We start from the raw sequence: 6,464 nt of genomic DNA on the forward strand, positions 1-6,464 counted from the left end.
GGTAAAATCGTCTTAAGTTGATGATGTTCCATGCCCGAGGTATCTGTTTACCCTCCAGCGTCTCGAGCTCGTATGCTTCCCCGAGTACCCTCTTTACTCGGTAGGGTCCTTCCCAGTTCGGCCCGAGTTTGCCAACGTCGGGCTCAGGTACCATGATTTTGTGGAGGAACAGGTCGCCAACGCAAAAGCTTCATTTCTTAACTCTGGCATTGTAGTACCGAGCTACCCTTTGCCGGTATGCTGCGGTTCCGATGTATGCGAGGTCCCTCACCTCGTCAAGTAGGTTGAGGTTGGTACGTAGCTCATCGTTATTAGTATTGTCGCTGTATGCTTCCAACCAAAGTGAGGGGATTTCGATTTCGGCTGGGATGACTGCCTCCGTGCCATAGGTGAGGTTGAAGGGAGTTTCTCTAGTGGAGGTCTTCTCTGTAGTTTAGTATGCCCATAGGATGCTGGGCAGCTCGTCTGCCCATAGCCCTTTAGCTCGGTCTAGCCTGGCTTTTAGTTCGCGAAGGATAGTTCTATTTGTGACTTCTGCCTGACCGTTTGCTTGTGGGTGCGCAACCGACGTGAAGTTTTGTCGGATCCCCATGCCTTGGGACCACTCTTGGAATTTGATGTCTTCGAACTGCTTTCCGTTATCGGAGATCAGCACCCGAGGTAGCCCGAAGTGACACACTATGTTCTTCCAGAAGAAGTTCTGGACGTTTCAAGTTGTGATGGTAGTCTACTGCCACTATTAGGAACTTACTCCTGTTGCTGGCGGGAATGGCCCGAGTAGGTCGATACCTCATTGTGCGAAGGGCCATAGGCTGGTGAGGTATTTGAAGTTGGCGGCAGGCTGATGGTGAATATTGGCGTGCTTCTATCACTTCTCGCACTTCTTGATTAGCCCGACGGCGTCTGCTTTCATTGTTGGCTAATAGTACCCCTATTGTAGTGCCTTCTGAGCGACAGCCCTGCCCCCCAAGTGTCCACCACATAGGCCTTCATGAATGTCGCGGAATACGAGCTTGGCTTCGGGAGGTCGCAAGCAGCGCAGATAGAGGAGCGTGTAGGATCTTCGGTACAGTCAACCGTCTATAGTGACGTACTTGGCTGCCTGACAGTCTACCCTCCTAGCGGCGTTGCGTTCCGCGGGGAGGGTTCCATGTAGCAGGAAGCTCACGAGTGGATCAATCCAGCTCGGTTCTGCTTGGGTGATAGGAGCGACCTCCTTTGCCCCCCGGATAATGCTAGGCCAATGTAACTCCTCTATGTACACAGTTCTCATTGTGTTGTCACTGGTGCTGGCTAGCCGGGACAGGGCGTCGGCCTCAGTGTTCTCTGACATCGGGATTTGCTTGATGAAGTGTGACTGAAAGCTAAGTAGTGCCTCTCTTACCTTTGCCAAGTAGGCGATCATAGCCGGCTCACAGGCTTCATATTCCTCTGTAACTTGGTTGACCACGAGCTGGGAATCGTTGCAGATAACTATGTGTTTTGCCTTCACCTCTTGCGCCAGAGGTAGCTCTGCTATCAACGCCTCGTATTCCGCCTCATTGTTGGATGCCACGAACTCAAAGCGCAGTGCGTACTCTAGTTTCGTGCCACTCGGACCGCGAAGAACTACACCGGCTCCGCTGCCTTGCTGGTTTGAGGAGCCATCCACGTGAAGGATCCAGGGCTCTTATCCCAGTTCACGCTTGGCCTAACCAGGAGAGATACCGAACTGGTTGCGACTTCACGGGGCTCGGACTCAGCCGGCCTGGGAGCACCGAGCTCATCCGAACTGGGAGCCATGTACTCAACCGGGCCAAGGTCCTCGGAGCAGAACGTGCATTCTGCAACGAAATCCGCCAAGGCTTGGGCTTTGATGGCGGTCTGGGGCTTGTACTAGAGGTCGTACTCATTGAGTTCAATGGCCTACTTTGTCAATCGTCTAGAGACCTCGGGCCTGAGTAATACTTGCCTCAGGGGTTTGTCGGTGAGGACGTGATGGTATGAGCTTGGAAATACGGGCGGAGTTTATGGGCCACAATGACCAGCGCATAGGCCAGCTTTTCTATCTCTGGATATCTTGTTTTTGTTCCCTGCAATATCTTACTAACATAGTAGATGGGATGTTGGACCCAGTCTGCTTCCTTTATTAGTACCGAACTGACCACTTCGTCGTTTGCCGAAAGGTACAGTTCTAAAACATCACCCTCTTCGGGCCGGGTCAACACCGGGATACTGGCGAGGTATTTCTTGAGCTCGTCAAATGCGAGCTGGCAATTCAAGTTCCACTCGAACCCTTTGCCTTTTATTGCCTTGAAGAAGGACAGGCAACGGTCTGCTGACTTAGACATGAAGCGACTTAGAGCAGCTATCCTGCCATTTAGCATCTGAACCTCTTTTACTTTTCGGGGTGGTCTCATATCTAGGATGGCCTTTATTTTGTCTCGGTTGGCCTCAATACCGTGCCGGTTGATGATGTACCCTAGGAACTTACCCGAGGGGACACCGAATACACACTTGTTTGGGTTTAGTTTCATGCTAAATTGGTGCAGAATTTGGAAGATAGAGTACAAGTCTTGTATTAACTCATGCGAAAACTGTGTCTTGATGACCATGTCGTCTACATAACATTCTATCTTCGTGCCAATTAAGGGCTGAAACAGCTTATTCACGAGTCTTTGGAAGGTTGCCCCAGCATTTTTCAGTCCGAAGGGCATGACCTTGTAGCAGTACAGGCCGAACTCGGTTATGAAGGTGGTTTTTTCCTCATCAAACGGGTCCATCCTGATTTGGTTGTAGCCCGAGTAGGCATTCAAGAAGCTTAGCAACTCATGTCCCGAGGTCGCGTCCATTAGGCGGTCAATTCTGGGGAGGGGGAAGCAATTTTTTGGGCAATCTCGGTTCAGGTCGGTGTAGTCGACGCACATGCGCCACTTGCCGTTTGTCTTTTTTACCAGAACTGGGTTGGCTACCCAGCTTGGGTAATGAACTTCCCTTATGAAGTCCGCTGCGAGGAGCTTCTCGACCTCCTCATGGACCACCCTCCATCGTTCTGGGGCTAAGTTGCATTTCTTCTGTCTAACGGGTCTGACTATAGGGTCAGTACCGAGCTTGTGAGTTATGAGCATAGGGTCTATGCCAGGCATTTCTGCCACGGACCAAGCAAAAATATCTAAGTTATTGAGTAAGAAGCGTACCAGTTCGGATCGCAGGGGTTCTTCAAGGGATGCTCCGACCTGAAGTAGTCTAGTGGGGTCCTTTACCGAGACAGAAATGGGAACAGTTTCCTCTGTTGGTGCAACTCACTCCTTTTTCTGTTTCGTAGGTCGCCCCAGTTTGAGGTCGCTGGTTATCTTGGCCTTTACCTTGAGGGCGGCAACATAACACTTGTGGGACTCAAGCTGGTCACCCCACACTACCCCGATGCCGAAGTCCATTGGGAACTTCATGGCCAAATAGTAAGTGGACACCAAAGCTTTTAAAGCGTGGGTGATCGGCCGACCTACTATGGCATTGTAGGGGGAGGGGGTCGCGACCACTAGAAAATCGTGATTGAGTCTTACCGTGCTAGGCCACATGCCGACTTCCATAAGTACTGTGACCTTTCCTAGGGGTCTGACCTCTTCTTCGCTGAAGCTGACCAGCGGGGTGTTCGCGGGATTTAAGTCACTCTCTCGGAACTGGAGCTTGTCAAAGGCCGCTTTAAAGAGGATGTCTGCCGAACTGCCGGAGTCAATGAGTACCCGTTGGACTTCGAAGTCGTTGATCTTCATCTTTATGACTAGTGCATCATTGTGGGGGTAGTGGACCCCATGCGCATCACCCTCGGTGAAGAATATGGGGTCTTGAGTCCTAGGCCGCTTCGAGGGATTTCGTTCTTCTCTGGCGGCCTCCCGGGTTGACGCACGAGCTGCTGCTGAGGTGCACCCTACCACGATCGATCCTCCAACGATCACGTGGATTGTTCCCTGAACTGATCTTTCCTCCAGGGGCTGCTTCTGTGGTTCTGCTGGCCGACTGCTGGACTCGGGAGTGTCTTTGTTGTTCTCCCTACTGACTTGGATTATTACTATTATTATTATTGTGTTGTACAAAATTTCGTAGATATCCGCGACGAATAAGTTCCTCTATCTCGTCGTGGATATTATTACAGTGCTCAGTGCTATGACCGTGGTCCCTATGGAAGCTGCAGTACAAGTTTATATTCCTCTCGTTCGGGTTTCTCTTCAGACGAGGTGGACACTTCACATATGGGGCGCCTTTGATCGTCATTAAGATCTTTGTCCGCTTCACGTTTAAGGGTGTGTAGTCCATCCAAGCTGGCTCGGCTACGTCTCCCGAGTTGGGTCTTTCCTTCTTCTGTCATCTGGGTTGGAGGGCTTGAAAGAATGGTAGGATCCATCTAATGGACGCCATAAAGGTTGCGGAATGGGAGGGCGAATTTCAAAAATTTCCTACCTTCTCCCAACTAGGAATCATATTCCCTAAATTTAGAATACAATATTCAATGATCCTACTTGAACCATAATCAAACCAGATTTGTACCAAAAGACAAATAGGAGGAATATACCTGATCCGGAGAAGCACTATCTCCCAAAATTGGTGTTCACGCCCAAAGAATGCTCCAAGATCTGTTCCTGCTGAAGATGACACAGCTGTGGATGAAACTGAACCAGCAGAGTGCGTCCTACACACTGGATCCTTCACAAGAATCCTCTGGAAGTACTAAACACTGAATCTTTTTCAGTCTTTCTTGCAAGACTGATGTCAAGAACAGATTTCTTGACTTTCTTTTTCTGCAAAGATCTAATCTTGCAAAAACAGATGGTGACAGCAGGAGGAGAACTTCAAAAACGAAAAAGCTGAACTGCTTCTTCTTTCTTTTTCTGGAGTATGAGATCTGATCTCAATTCGTAGGAACCTTTCTTGCGATGTTTTTTTTTTTTTTATTCGAAATCTGTTGCATTTCTCTCCTTTTTTTTGGTTAGGGTTTCTCCTCCTTTCTTCTTGATTAAGAATCCTCCTAATTAGGAGTTATCCCAATCCAAATCAGTATTTGGATAGGGGATAATCTTAATCCTATCTGCAGATAAAGTTAGCTTACTCCTGATCTTATCAAGAGGTTACCAGATTCAAATCTAATTTGAATTTGGTCTCCAAGAGTGGATAAGGCTAAAGGCCCAATCCTTTTACTAACATTAATCTCAGATTCGCCCCAAGGATGGGTGATCATATCAGCCCACCTCGAAATGGGCTTCTGGCCCATTAAGTGTTCAGTGTCTAATTACTTTCCAATCTGCTGCCCAGTTGGGCTTCTTTGTATGGCGTGGGACCCAAGCATTGATCTACACACCAGCCACATGGGTTCGGCCCAGCCTTTAATACAAGGCCCAGCCGAATTCACTGAAAAACTCAATGAACCCCTTGAGTCCATCATATGGACCCTATGGGCCCAACACTTACATTAAGTGGTCCTTGGGCCAAGCCATCTTATAAAAACCCAGGGACTGTGGGTAGGTGCAAGATTAGCCCATCAGGTATTATCCTCAATGGTCTTACACTTAACCTCTCAGCCCTTAATGATCAAGCACTGCCCAACAAGAGAGGACCTCTCCCTCGGCTGCAAGGAACAGTACCGCACTCTCCTCTCACATGGATCCTGGGAATTAAAACCATTTGCAAACAATTTGAAACCGTACATATATATATAAATATATTAATTTTGCAAAACAAAGTTCCAACGATTGAAATCAACTGCCGACAGTTTGGTTTCCATCAGAGATAGTGCATTCCCGACCATTACCCTTTGCCCAACAAAGTGGTTGATTCTATCACTATGATCACCCACTCAGATGAATTCTCAAACTGCCCCAACATACCTAGGTTTTGATCCCCGCTAAGGATCTCACTGATTGGCATATCAAAGGCAGCCTGATCCAACACCTAGTGAAGTGTCATAATCGAGTCTAGGGGTCAGGTGTAACTTTCTAGTTTTGCCCATCTATCTCCAAGGTCCAGGGCAATACTGGAAATCTGGTCCAGTTCAATGATTCAAGTAATCCCATACTGCATGTGCCTCGGGTCTTACCCTGGTGGCTGAGACAGGCCATCCCAACACTTGGTGGCACACCAGTATCAGCCTTGATAGGATAAATCTCCCCAGACTTATCCAACGGCTATGAACATTTAAAACTAACACGAGTCTCTATAAATGTCCAGTTTTAGGGTTTTACACAGAATTAAACCAAACAACATGAATCAAACATGCACTTTATTTATTTCCACTAAATAACAAAAGTACATCAAATCAGATTGAAGCTAAGGGCATACAAAAACTGTCTAACAGGGCTCACCTTCCCTCTTCCTTTTCTCGATCCCTCTTTCGGTCCTTTGGTTGATCTCCTCCTCTGTTCTCATGAATTTGTCCGCGAGCTTGAGGAATTCAGCCACGGTCGCGGGCTGGCTAACTACCATGTGCCACTTGA

This window comes from Nelumbo lutea, chromosome 2 (assembly GCF_056320005.1).
Source record: "Nelumbo lutea isolate HS-2025 chromosome 2, American lotus-T2T, whole genome shotgun sequence".
Taxonomy (NCBI): domain Eukaryota; kingdom Viridiplantae; phylum Streptophyta; class Magnoliopsida; order Proteales; family Nelumbonaceae; genus Nelumbo; species Nelumbo lutea.